Here is a 12621-nt window from a genome sequence, read left to right as displayed (position 1 = left end):
ACTGACAGAAAATGATGAGGCCTAAGATATTTCTTAAGTTGTAATGATGAAAACAACAACAACAACACAAAATTACAGATTTTTTTTCTGCTGGTGATTAAAGAGATGTTAACTCTGAGATGTTTCTCTCTGTCTCTCACTCTCTCTCTCTTTCTCTCTTAATAATTTATTAGTGTTTTGTAATGATTTTATTGACCTATAATTCTGGTGATTAAAGAGATGATTAAGTCTCCCTCTCTCTCTCTCTCTCTCTGACACCCAGCCCCTCCCCCTCCACCACACATTCACACAAACTCAGCACTAGAGTCCTGTACGGGTTCAGGTACCCGCAAATTTGGCTTGAAACGGGTGAAAAATATCCAACTGTGTTGGATACGGGTGCGGGTCGGGTCGAACTCAGGGGAAACACGGGTCTAAACACGGGTTCAAAACAGTCACGTGCAAACGTAAAAATAGGCCTACGCTCCACTTTAAAAAAAATCACAACCACGCGAACGGTTGCATGAGTCTTTAGTTAACAGACGTAAAAGATCAGCCAGCCATTTTTTTTTCTCGTTGTTTTTGTTTTCCGTTTATATATATATATATATATATATATATATATATATATATATATATAGAATCTGAATTAAAATGTGTTTGATTTAAGCCTATTTCAAAATTTGTGTCATAAAATTATATTGCGCATACAGCTCAACTAATGCGATCGTTATAAAGGTATAAACTACAATACAATTCCACTTGCATGTATTTGACAAACGGAATAACAGATATTTCATTCCATAGCTAACACATTTGTGAATATGGGCCTAATCTAGACTAGCCAGGTTTTTTTTTTTTTTTTATTACATCTGAAAATGACTTTGTGCAGCTCATTCACATGTGCGCTCTGGCGCAGATCCGCCTCTCGCGATGCTCAGCTGTGAACGATTTAAAAATGGGTGCGTTCGACTTGAAGCACAACCTCAGACGGTGGTATGATTCGCTCTTTTGTTCTGTTTTCTTTCAGGATCAAAAATACAACAAATGAAAGCATTTATCTGTATTTCCGACCTATGAGAACTATGCATATACATTTATAAATCAGTCAATTTTGTATTTTGTTATGAGATATTTTATTCTAATGTGATCAGTGACTGATGGACCAAAGAGCATGTATTTTGAAATTTGCAGTAAAAACATGAAATAAAAATTCTCAGAAAATGCATTTAATACCAATATATTGAAACGTCTGTTTATATAGTCCTTTAATAAAGGAGTCCAGACATTGGAAAAATTGTAGTCCACATGCGTTTTATATTTAATATGAGGGAAATAGACATGCATGTATGCGTGACACAAAAAAATATTTAACTTTTAGGTGGCAAAATATTTTTTAGTAATTCTGTCAATTACACTAAGGTTATTACATTTTCTGCTATATATTTGCTTCTTATTTATTAAATACGGGCAATTGATTGATAAAACATTGATCAAAATTAAGATAAACTGTATAAAAAAAAAAATCTTTTAAAAACAGTTTTCCATAAATAACTTCTGTATGACCTGGCAATAAAATTCGAAAAAGTGTGTCTAATGTGATTGGCTTAACTAATTTGATTTCGGGTGCGCGTCGGGTGTCGGTTGTATTTTAAGCGGGTCGGGTGCGGATTTTAATTAGTGCTGCTGTTGGAAAACGGGTCAGATGCGGTTTTAAGCACTGCGGGTACGGCGGGTGCGGATTTACAAAATCGGACCCGTGCAGCTCTCTGCTCAGCACACACACACACAAACACATTACCCACAGTGACAGAGGGACAGAGTGACATCAGATGTATGATAGTTTTTTTTATTTTCTATCATCCATATAGTGTTATATAGTCATGAAACTATGCATATTTCCTCAGAATGACTTGTCTTCAATGTGTACATTTTTTTTAAATGTTTAGAAGCTGCACTTCATTTGCACCTGTTCTGTAAGATAAATTATTTAAACAGTGGTAAAAGAGGATGTGGTGCTGATCCTTCAAGAGTCACTCAAAACTTATCTGTCCATAAAGCCTATAAATAACTATTATTAATATACAGTATTTCACAATACTTCAGCATGCTATTCTAATTAAGTGAGGAGGGTCATTTCATCATAAAATACATATCATTTTTCTTTGAAAGATTTCTATAAATGATTTAAATCATACTCGTTTCTACAATAATTATTTAAAAGTAATCCTATAGCTCCATCTGGTGGCCATTATTGGTACTAGGAATTGCAAGCTTTATTTATAAGTTATGATAGTTTTAATATCATGATGGCTCCTGAACATGATAAAGCTATGAAACTTACTGTGCTTCCTTCAAATGATGACTTCTACGTATAAAAAAAAAAATATGAAAAGTTAGAATGAAAAATTTTAAAGATATAGTAAAATAACTATTGTATTGTTTTAAGTTATTTTAATAAATCTCTATGGCCACACCATTTAAGGTATCCTAAACCCATTCGCAATTTAACATCTTCAGTATATTGGCATCATGTTGAAAAAGTTTGGTGTGAACTACTTGTGTCTTCTTGGAGGAGTATGAATTCATTTACAGGCTGATTTTATCAAAAATCCACAATAAAATGTCTGAGTTCTGTATTCTGTTATTTTTTTTATTTTTCATAGGAAGATAACGGACCCTTTACTCTCCTTAATAAATGTGCTTATAAACCAAGAACAAGCTATTTATAGCTGTATTTATAAACTGCTTACTACTGACAATTAATATTGGGACAAGGCTTTATAAAGCATGAACTGACTATTTACTAATGAGTGCAGTTATTAAGAGTTATCAATGCATTTGCTAATGTTAACAAATTAGACATTATTTTACAGTGTTATAAAATCCTTTAATGACTTATAAGCATTTTTGAAAGTTCTGCTTGCATTACAGCTTAGTCTTGATCTGTGAGCTGAACAGTTTTACTGTTACATCCATGAGATTATGAAAATTCAGATGCATGTCATGTCACAGGGTGTCAGAGGTCAGTATCAAATGAGTTTGAAATTATTTGCAGCACAAATAAGATTTGTTTTAGGATTTTTAAAAATCCCTAAAACTGTCAGAAAATGATAAGGCCTAAGATATTTCTATGTGAGTGGCTAAATTTATTTTTGTTTTTATAACTATAATGCATAAACTAAAAATTATACAAAATGTATAAAAAAGTACAACAGTTATTGTTTTCCAATGTTTTTTATTTATTTATTATTTTATTTTTTGGGGATTTACATTTAAAAAAATTAGCCTACTGCAATCACTCTAAACAGCTTGAATAAAACCCGTTTATATTTATTATAAACCACTGTAGCTGTCTATAATCTAACAAACAAGTTTAATATGAAAGTAAAAGTGTGTACACCAGATAAATTGGATAAAGAAATTGCTAACAATAGTATAATAGAGCATGTTTTAGGTTTTTAGGCGTTTAGATGCAGAAATGGACAAATTAAATGTTAAATAAAATGTCATCGATTTAATTAAAAATAGATTCATTCTTGTTAGAGGAAAATAATAATAATAATAATAAATAAATAAATACACACATAAGAAAGCAGTCAAGACGAATAGTTTTCTGTATTTTTTTATAGATTCAAATTGAAGCAGTTGGTAAATGCGGTCACTTTAATATTCAAATCCAGTAGATCCACTTCAGATTTATTTCTCAACAGTTTACCCAGACAGCACACATACGTTGTGCCGATGTCGAGCCGACCTACAAAATTCCATCGGTACGATATCACTCAGGGAGCGTTTGCTAATAGGGAAGATGTCGTCGCGACGTCGGCCTCTGATCGGAAATGCTCTCCAGCCGATGCTGAGACGATACATCCCGGCCGCTCTGCGTGGACGCGGTTCACCGGCGTTTAGCTCATTGTTATGGACCACCCGTGGCTACCGCCGCTGGTTTATAATAAAACAATACACACCACTCTCAAGAACCGATGCAACTTTATTAATATTTTCATTTATTTCATATTACATGTACAAATACATTAACATTTACCAGATGCTTTGATCAAAAGTGGATAATTCGGGATTATTTGTAGTCTTTTGAAAATTAACAATGATTTTACTATAGCTTTTGCAGCAAAACCATAGTAAAAACAAAAATAACTATTACTGCAGTACTTGCATGGTTAAATGTTGTATGGGTATAGCACTTTTTTTACAATACTTATTTCAAAGTAGGTTTACAGAAAATGCATGTTTTAAGGTTACAGTTTAAAAAGCCAGATGACTGAGACTCACTGGGAAGACCATGTTCTAGTTCATAATAAAAAGTCATGTGTTCAGTGCTGTCAGCATCACAGGCTAACTTTATACCAAAAACTTTTTAAAAAGTTACATAAACACAAAATAAAACCAGGCAATAATTAAGTAATTAAAATGTTTTAAATTGCATGATAAAAATTCTAAAATTTTTCTGATAAAATGTTACTAAACAAGTCTCTAGTTTTGTGTTCAGTTAACATTAACATTGTCTTTAAACATTTTTAAAGGGTAAGTAAAAAAATGTTAAATCAATTTTGCATTGTTACAATGTTGGTAACATTTGTAAAAGAACAATGTTTATTCTTTCTCCAAGATACTGTTTATTTGCCAGCAAAACTGATGCAAAACAGCATGTTTTCATTTAGATACTGCATTGTGTCATTTTCTCAAAACGTCTCATTATTTGTAAGTGCTGCTTACAAATAATAGGGGACATGTAGGTCCACATAACTCAGAGAGAGTACACTCAAAAAAATGACTCTTTGGCTGAACATGATTCTATCATGGACAGTGGTTCCACATGTTTGTACCATGTTATTTGGACATGAATAAATCAAGTTATAAGGACTTGTCTACCTTTAGTTGAGTTTACTCAGTTTGCTTTAGTTCATCCTACATGAAATATCTGAGTAGAGATAATATGTTTACATCATGTAGAACCACTGTCCATGCAAGTTTAGCCAAAGTGTTATAAAAACATTAGCAAGTAAGATATAACTTTTCTTTACACATGATGTTAATTGTTTGCAGTTTAAGGATGTTACTATGTGTACATCATACACTAGCACTCTCATTAAAGTTGCTTTTTTTTAAATTAAGTATTTTAGACATTCTTTCAACCAGGTCCTCAACCCAACCACAAGCTCCACACTTCACCACAATGGTAACTCGCACAAAATACACCAATATAAAGTCTTTTAAAATGCCCACATAATAGAGCATTATACATGAAAAAGTCTCCTTATTATCACATTTTATTAAAAACTGCATAAAATAACACTTTATTTCAACATTTTCTCTCCCCATATCCAGTCCTGTGCAAAGCATGATGGGAAGTGTAAAACTTATTTTGAGGGACTTGATTGAAACATGTTCTTTCAAAATGAAAACTTTATGTTAAACCAACGAGAGACAGGTTTAAGTCAGTTTAACATGACACAATCATGTTGAAATGAAAAATAGCCAAAATGGCATTAATTCAACATGAATTGTTCAGGTAAAGTGAACAAAACTAAAAATTCATTTTTTTGAGTGTAAATACTGTTCATTTACAGATATTAGAGACGTTGCAAGCAGGTTGAAAATCATCAAATTTACCCTTATAGGCAAAATAAGGATAATATTTGTTTTGTGTGTCTAATGTTTTGTGTGTTCATGTACAGTTGTTGTCGTCTGTAGTCTTTGTCAGCGTTGGCGTCATCTGAAGTCTTCACAAATGAGTTTGGATTCAGTTTGGAGCTGGTGTAATCTCTAGAAACCTTGGGATGGGCATCCTGAGATAGAAACAGGAAATAAAAAGAAAAGAAAGTTTAGAATAGCTGCTGCTGTTCATATAATTTCAGACAAAAGATTATTTATTTCATCACATATAACTGGAGTGCATGGTTATTAGATGTGTTGTGTGAATACTAAACTATGTATTTTAATCTAATTTAAACTAAAAAAGTGTGTCCGAGCCCCAAATACTATTAGGAAGGCTATTTCAAAGTAAAATGCCCCAAAGTTCTACTTCCTTTAGTGGACTTTGATAAACCTCACTACAGGCCAAGCACCACAGCTGCTGCTGCACCCATTTGTGCTTATTTTGCTATATATATATGTATATATATATATATATATATATATATATATATATATATATATATACATATATATATATATATATGATTTGATCACAAGTAGGTTTAATAAACGCACATCCAAAAACTTTAGGAAGGTGCTCAATCACATGATACACTTCACCAATCAATAAACAAAAATCAACACACTGCCATTAATGCTCTCAAAAATAAATTTATTTATGAAGTGTTTCATGTGATCCCTGTAAATGTATTATTTGTGGAACAGGCATCTCTTTAGAATGGAATACACATGCCACAGTGCCATTTTAGTAGGTGTAACATCATATTTGTAATTTATACTACCGTTAAAAGTTCGGGGTCAGTAAGATTTATTACATCTTTGAGAGAAGTCTCTTCTGCTCACCAAGGCTGCCTTTATTTGATCAAAAGGAAGTAAAAAACAGTAATATTGTGAAATATTACAATTTAACACAACAGTTTTCTACGTGAGTATATTGTGAAATGTAATTTATTTTTTTTATCTAAGTTAATTTTTATTACTCCAGTCTTCAGCGTCTCATGATCCAAGTCAAGTCAAGTCACTTTTGTTGTCACATCACCACAGCACATGTGCCTTGGTGAGTGAAATTATTTTGAGCTTGCTCCAGAAATTGCAGAAACAATTAACAGTTAACACTACATATTATACGCAGTATGTGCATACATACAGTTAGCAATAAACATTATACACTATACACAGAATGTACACGTTCCATATTATGTAAACATATATAAGCATAAAAATATGCTAAGGTGAAACAGAGTATACTTGAAATGGATAAAGAAATGTCATGGATGTGCATTGGATGGGTAGGGTATTGTATTAAATGCAGTGTGTATGTTCAGTCCAGTGTTGAACTGTTGGAGTTAAAGGGCAGTGTGTGGCGTTCCATATTGTGGGAGTGTGCTGTAGGGTGTATTAGTTCTGACTGTTCATTAGTTTGATAGCCTGAGGGAAAAAGCTATCCTTCAGTCTGCTAGTGCAGGATCGGATGCTGTGGAGACGTCTTCCTGAGGGCAGCAGAGAGAGCAGTCTGTGGGACGGGTGGCTGAAGTCACTGATGATCCTCCAGGCTTTCCTTATACACCGTCTGGTGTAGATGCCCCGGAGCGAGAGAAGCTCACCTCCAATAATGTGGCTGGCAGTTCGCACTACCCTTTTCAGAGCTTTACGGTTTCCAGCGGTGCTGTTTCCGAACCATGCAGTGATGCAGCCCGACAGGATGCTCTCTATAGTGCAAGAGTAAAATGTTCTGAGGATGCTGGGGCTCATTCCAAACTTCCTCAGCCGTTTCAGGAAGAAGAGGCGCTGGTGTGCCTTCTTCAGCACTGCGTCAGTGTGTGTAGACCAGGTGAGATCCTCACTGATGTTAAAGCTGAGGAACTTGATCCTGCTTACCCGCTCCACAGGTGTCTTGTCGACGGTGATGGTTGTGTGTTCTCTGCTCTGTCTCCTGAAATCCACAACCAGCTTATTGGTCTTGTCGATGTTGAGTGAGAGGTGGTTCTCCTGACACCACTCACCTCCTCTCTGTTGGCCATGTCATCGTTGTTGGTGATCAGGCCTATCACCGTTGTGTCATCAGCAAATTTGACGATGACGTTGGAGCTGTGTGTGGCTGTAAAGTCATGTGTGTACAGGGAGTACAGGAGTGGGCTGAGGACACAGCCCTGAGGAGCACCAGTGTTCAGGGTCAGCAGGGATGAAGTATTGTTGCCCATTCTGACCACTTGACTTCTGCCTGTCAGGAAGTCCAGGATCCAGCTGCACAGAGATCTGTTTAGTCCCAGAGTCTGGAGCTTCGTAACAAGTGTGGCAGACACTATGGTGTTAAATGCTGAGCTTTAGTCCACAAACAGCATTCTCACATAGGTGTCCTTATTTTCCAGGTGGGAGAGAGCAGTGTGTAGGGTGAAAGCAACAGCATCGTCTGTAGAACGGTTGCTTCGATATGCAAATTGCAGCGGGACCAATGAGGCAGGCAGCAAAGAGCAGATGTAATCTCTGACGAGTTTCTCAAAACACTGAAAATGGGTGTGAGAGCAATGGGCCTCCAGTCATTTAAGCATGTGATTTTGTTTCTCTTTGGAATGGGCACAATGGTAGATTTTTTAAAGCACGAGGGAACCACAGACAGACAGACATTCTGATTTGCTGCTCAATAAACATTTTTAATTATTATCAATGTCTTATCAATTATCAAAAGTTAAAACAAACATTTCTGTTTTAAATAAACACTGTACTGTTTTAAAACTTTATTCATCAAAGAATCCTGAAAAAATGAAGCAACACAGCTATTTTGAACACTGATAATAATCAGAAATGTTTCTTCAGAAGCAAATCAGATTGATTTCTGAAGGATCACGTGACACTGTTGACTGGAGTAAAGATGCTGAAAATCCAGCTTTACCATCACAGGAATAAATTACTTCTCTAAATATATTCAAATAGAAAACAGTCTTTTAAAGTGTAGTAAATTGTATTCATTTCATACATACATACTTTTTATAAACATAACAACCCAAACTTATGAAACAGTTGTGTATGTTCAAGATTGTACTTACTAGTCCTGCAGTTTATAGCATCTTGGAGATGTTGTCTGACAGCAGCGGTGGGCCGACAGGGTGAGCAGGGCCTTCTCTGCTGGCCCTATAAAAAACAAAATTTTGTGAAAAATGATTTACTGATTATTTAATTATCATTTACATTTGTGTAATGTCCACAAATTGCTTGTGATTAGTTTAGTTGAGGTTGACCTGGAATATCCTACATTTAAAAAAGTCTATGGCCAGCACTACAGATGGTGCTACCCTTTTGATGAAAGAAGTCACATCTGATTTGTTATGAGCATTAGTGACAGAATCATCAGCCAATCAAATTTTGACGTTCAATGACAGCACACCCTCTGGGTCTAGAGACGTGCCCAGTGCTACCCTCAGCGTTCGACTGCCCTTTTAGTCAGGGATTTTCAAAGTACGAAGGTGAAATTCAATGAAATGAAAATACAGCCTACAGATCTTGTTGCCAATCTACTAAAATGCTTTTTTAAGGTGCTCTTTTGCAGAAAAAAGAGAATAACTGAGAAAGGAAGACCTACACCTAAACTGAAGGCCAGCAACGTTTTTTGCACCATTTCAAAGATTGCAACTACGAGTGCTGTGAGTGGCTAACAGTTAAACCAAGCACAAGTTATTTTTTATGCCGCAATTAATTTTTAATCCGAGTCAAGGGACATGAAATGAGTACTTTATTATTTGATGAGTATTGTATAATCCACATTGTTATAATAGAGGTCGACCGATTCATCGGTTTTGCTGATTAATTGGCACCGATAGTTGATTTGCAGAACTATCGGTTATCGGCAAAAATGGAGATAGTTTACCTTGTGTGTGTCTTTTTTTGTGAAATAAAAATAAACTGATAACAAATAAACAGTTTTAGAATGTGACACGTCCGGAGTGTGTGATAACTGTGACTTCTCAAAGATGAGGCGCTGCGCTTTTGCACAGTGTGTTAACTTTTTTTATATATTTTGACTAGATAATCATGCAGTGTTCTAAAATAGCAGCAAATAAAATGTGAGAGTACACATACAATATCAATAACTTGTGTCATTTGTGTATATATAATTTGTCTTTTAATATGGCCTTGTGTATGTCTTTCAAGATGGCTCTCTTTAAGCATGACTGTTGAAATTAAATTGTAATACTTAACAATAAGAGTCAATTTGTAACATTAAGGAAAGCTGCAGAAATATTGTTCCTTTTTAGAGGGTTTTCATTTGATTTAAACATTTCCTATTACTAATAGGTTTCCTTTTTACATTTTAAAGTTTCTTCTTTTAACATTAGTAAACTATGAAATAACTTTAATGATTAATATAATAATTAATATTAATACTACATTTTTATTCATTTACAAAGTATGGTTCAGTACTTTTACTGTTTTTTTTTTTTTAAATAATAAAGCTCTATTTTAGTTTTCGTTCAGTATCCATTTTAAAAACTATTGGTTGATAAATCGGTATCGGCCAGTGTGGAACAACCTAGCTATCAGTATCGGTAAAATCCACTATTGGCCAATCTCTAGTTGATAATACTGTATTGTGGTGTGTGGATGTCCAGCATTTGTACAGTTCTGCTGCTTTGGGCGTCGTCATTCCCGTCACCCGTGTATTGGCTGATTACTTTTACTGAGCATGTAGGGAAATTTACTCTGCATTTAAAGGGATGGTTCACCCCAAAATGAACATTTGCTGTTAATTTACTCTCCCTCAGGTCATGCAAGTTTTTTTTTCTGCAGTAGAACAGTAAAGATTTTTAGGTGAAACCGTTGTCCTTGGTGATTCTTAAATGCAAGTCAGCGGCTGCTGGTTTTTGAGAAAAACAAAACAAAAAAACAAGACCAAATCAATACCGGTGGCTCCTGGTGACACATTGAGATCTAATGAACAGAAATGATCAGTCTGTACAAGAAAATGAACACTACTTACAACAGTATTACCTTTAATCCAAAGCCTGGGCAACCAGCTGTCAGCGCGTTCACAACTGTCCATAGATGCGACTTCTCTGTCACATGACAACGGATGCACAGGCGTGATACTGGAGCAGATGACACTGTTTCCGGCGCAGCATCGTGATGTCTATCAGCCAAGTGAACTATCAGTGAACTATCCCTTTAAGGGGGGGTGAAATGCTATTTCATGCATACTGAGTTTTTTACAATGTTAAAGAGTTGGATTCCCATGCTAAACATGGACAAAGTTTCAAAAATTAAGTTGTATGTTTGAAGGAGTATTTTTGTTACCAAAATACTCCTTCCAGTTTGTCACAAGTTTCGGAAAGTTTTTTTCGAGTATGGCTCTGTGTGACGTTAGATGGAGCGGAATTGCCTTATATGGGTCCTAAGGCACTTCTGCCGGAAGAGCGCGCGCTCCTGTATAGCGAGGCTGAGCAGCACAGACATTTCACTGATCAGAGCGATTCACTGATCAGAGCGAGAGCGTCGCGAAAAGTCACAAAAGAAATGTGTTTTTGGTTGCCAGGGCAAGACAACCCTGCACAGATTACCAAAAAAAAAAAAAAAAACAGCATTAAGGAACCAGTGGATGGAGTTTATTTTTACAGAGCATCAACGGAGTTGTGCAAGTGTTTTTGTTTGTTTCCTGCATTTCGAAGATGCTTGTTCACAAGGCCCAGTTTGACGACGGATTTGCGTATCGTTTATTTCTTAAGGATGATGCAATCCCAAGGAAAAAGGGTCACGATCGTGTGTTGGAACCGCAGGCGGTGAGTAAAACTGCTTCAAATATCTCTGCCTCCTTGTTAGTGCGTCCCCTCCCATGCCAGAGACCCGGGTTCGAGCCCCGCTCGGAGCGAGTCGTTGCTGCTGCTGCTTTCGTTCAGTTTCAGCCTCTGGATCTGATTCTGGATCATAAATAAACGACTGAATCTGACTGTAAGCCATGGTTTGTTTTGGATGATGGGTTTTCCCTCACGGTAATGTCACAGCTTCCACATCCTCTCAATGGAAAAGCCTATTCGCGCTCGTGATTCTTTAGCTCCGCCCACACGTCACGCCTCCAGCCGGTCGTGTTTTTCCGGGAAAAATCGGTACAGACTATCTTTCTCTTATGACTATAATAAAACTAAAGACTTTTTGGATTTATGAAGGATGCAGTACTACTCTATATGTACTCAAGATTAACAGGATATTGAGTGAAAACAAGCATTTCACCCCCTTTAACCCACACTAATCTAGCCTACTGTTGAAGTTGTTGATCAGCCGTCATTGTTGATGAGAGCCTGTGTGTGGCATAATATGTGCATTACACATATGGCTGCGTTAGCTGTAACAGAGATGTGTAAGATGTGTACAGGTATCTTACAGTTGCTTACTGAAGGCCCTGACTGAAACCCCACGGTACTCACTGTCTGACAGAAGGTTCACTCAGACTCTGCTCACCATCACTGAAGAGTTCAGGAACAAAATAAGCCATCGGACAGAGACACAACAATATTTACTCTGCAGTTCCAGGATCATTAGGAGGAAACAAGGTAGAACAGAGGTAAAATGCAGATAAAAGACAGAATAATATCTAACAATTATAATAACATATGTAATATACATATTCTACTACTAATAATATAATCTTAAAATAACAGAATTTAGATTTTTAATTTTAGGTTGAGTGTGACTTACGTTTTGGATGTCAGGGACTTCTTAAAATTGGTGAAATATATTCGGAAAAAGGCATATTAATGTGTTTCATGAGCTTCTTCAGTTCACCTGTATTTCTAAGTCAGTATCTCCCTTCAGAAATGTTGAAATCTTGGAGCTTCACATCTGTTCCGTAGAGTTTCTTTCTGTCCTCCTGAAATCACATAACAATTTGTATTAATATATGTTTATCATGAAATATCAAAACTCATGTGAACTTGTTTTCAGCCGATTACACTCTCAGTGTAAATGACGTCATTGATT

General features: G+C 35.8%; 1 long non-coding RNA gene across 1 annotated transcript; it reads right to left on the bottom strand.

Annotated features, from left to right (window-relative positions):
- Window positions 1-5592: 5592 nt before the first annotated feature.
- LOC113061301 (uncharacterized) lies at window positions 5593-10802 on the bottom strand. Its single transcript, XR_003278347.1, has 3 exons — window positions 10642-10802; window positions 8703-8787; window positions 5593-5789 (listed from the first exon to the last, which is right to left on the bottom strand). It is a non-coding gene; the product is annotated as an uncharacterized LOC113061301 (long non-coding RNA).
- Window positions 10803-12621: the final 1819 nt, after the last annotated feature.

This window comes from Carassius auratus, chromosome 43 (genome assembly GCF_003368295.1).
Source record: "Carassius auratus strain Wakin chromosome 43, ASM336829v1, whole genome shotgun sequence".
In the NCBI taxonomy this organism is placed as follows: domain Eukaryota; kingdom Metazoa; phylum Chordata; class Actinopteri; order Cypriniformes; family Cyprinidae; genus Carassius; species Carassius auratus.
This window is presented reverse-complemented; position numbering and strand designations above follow the sequence as displayed.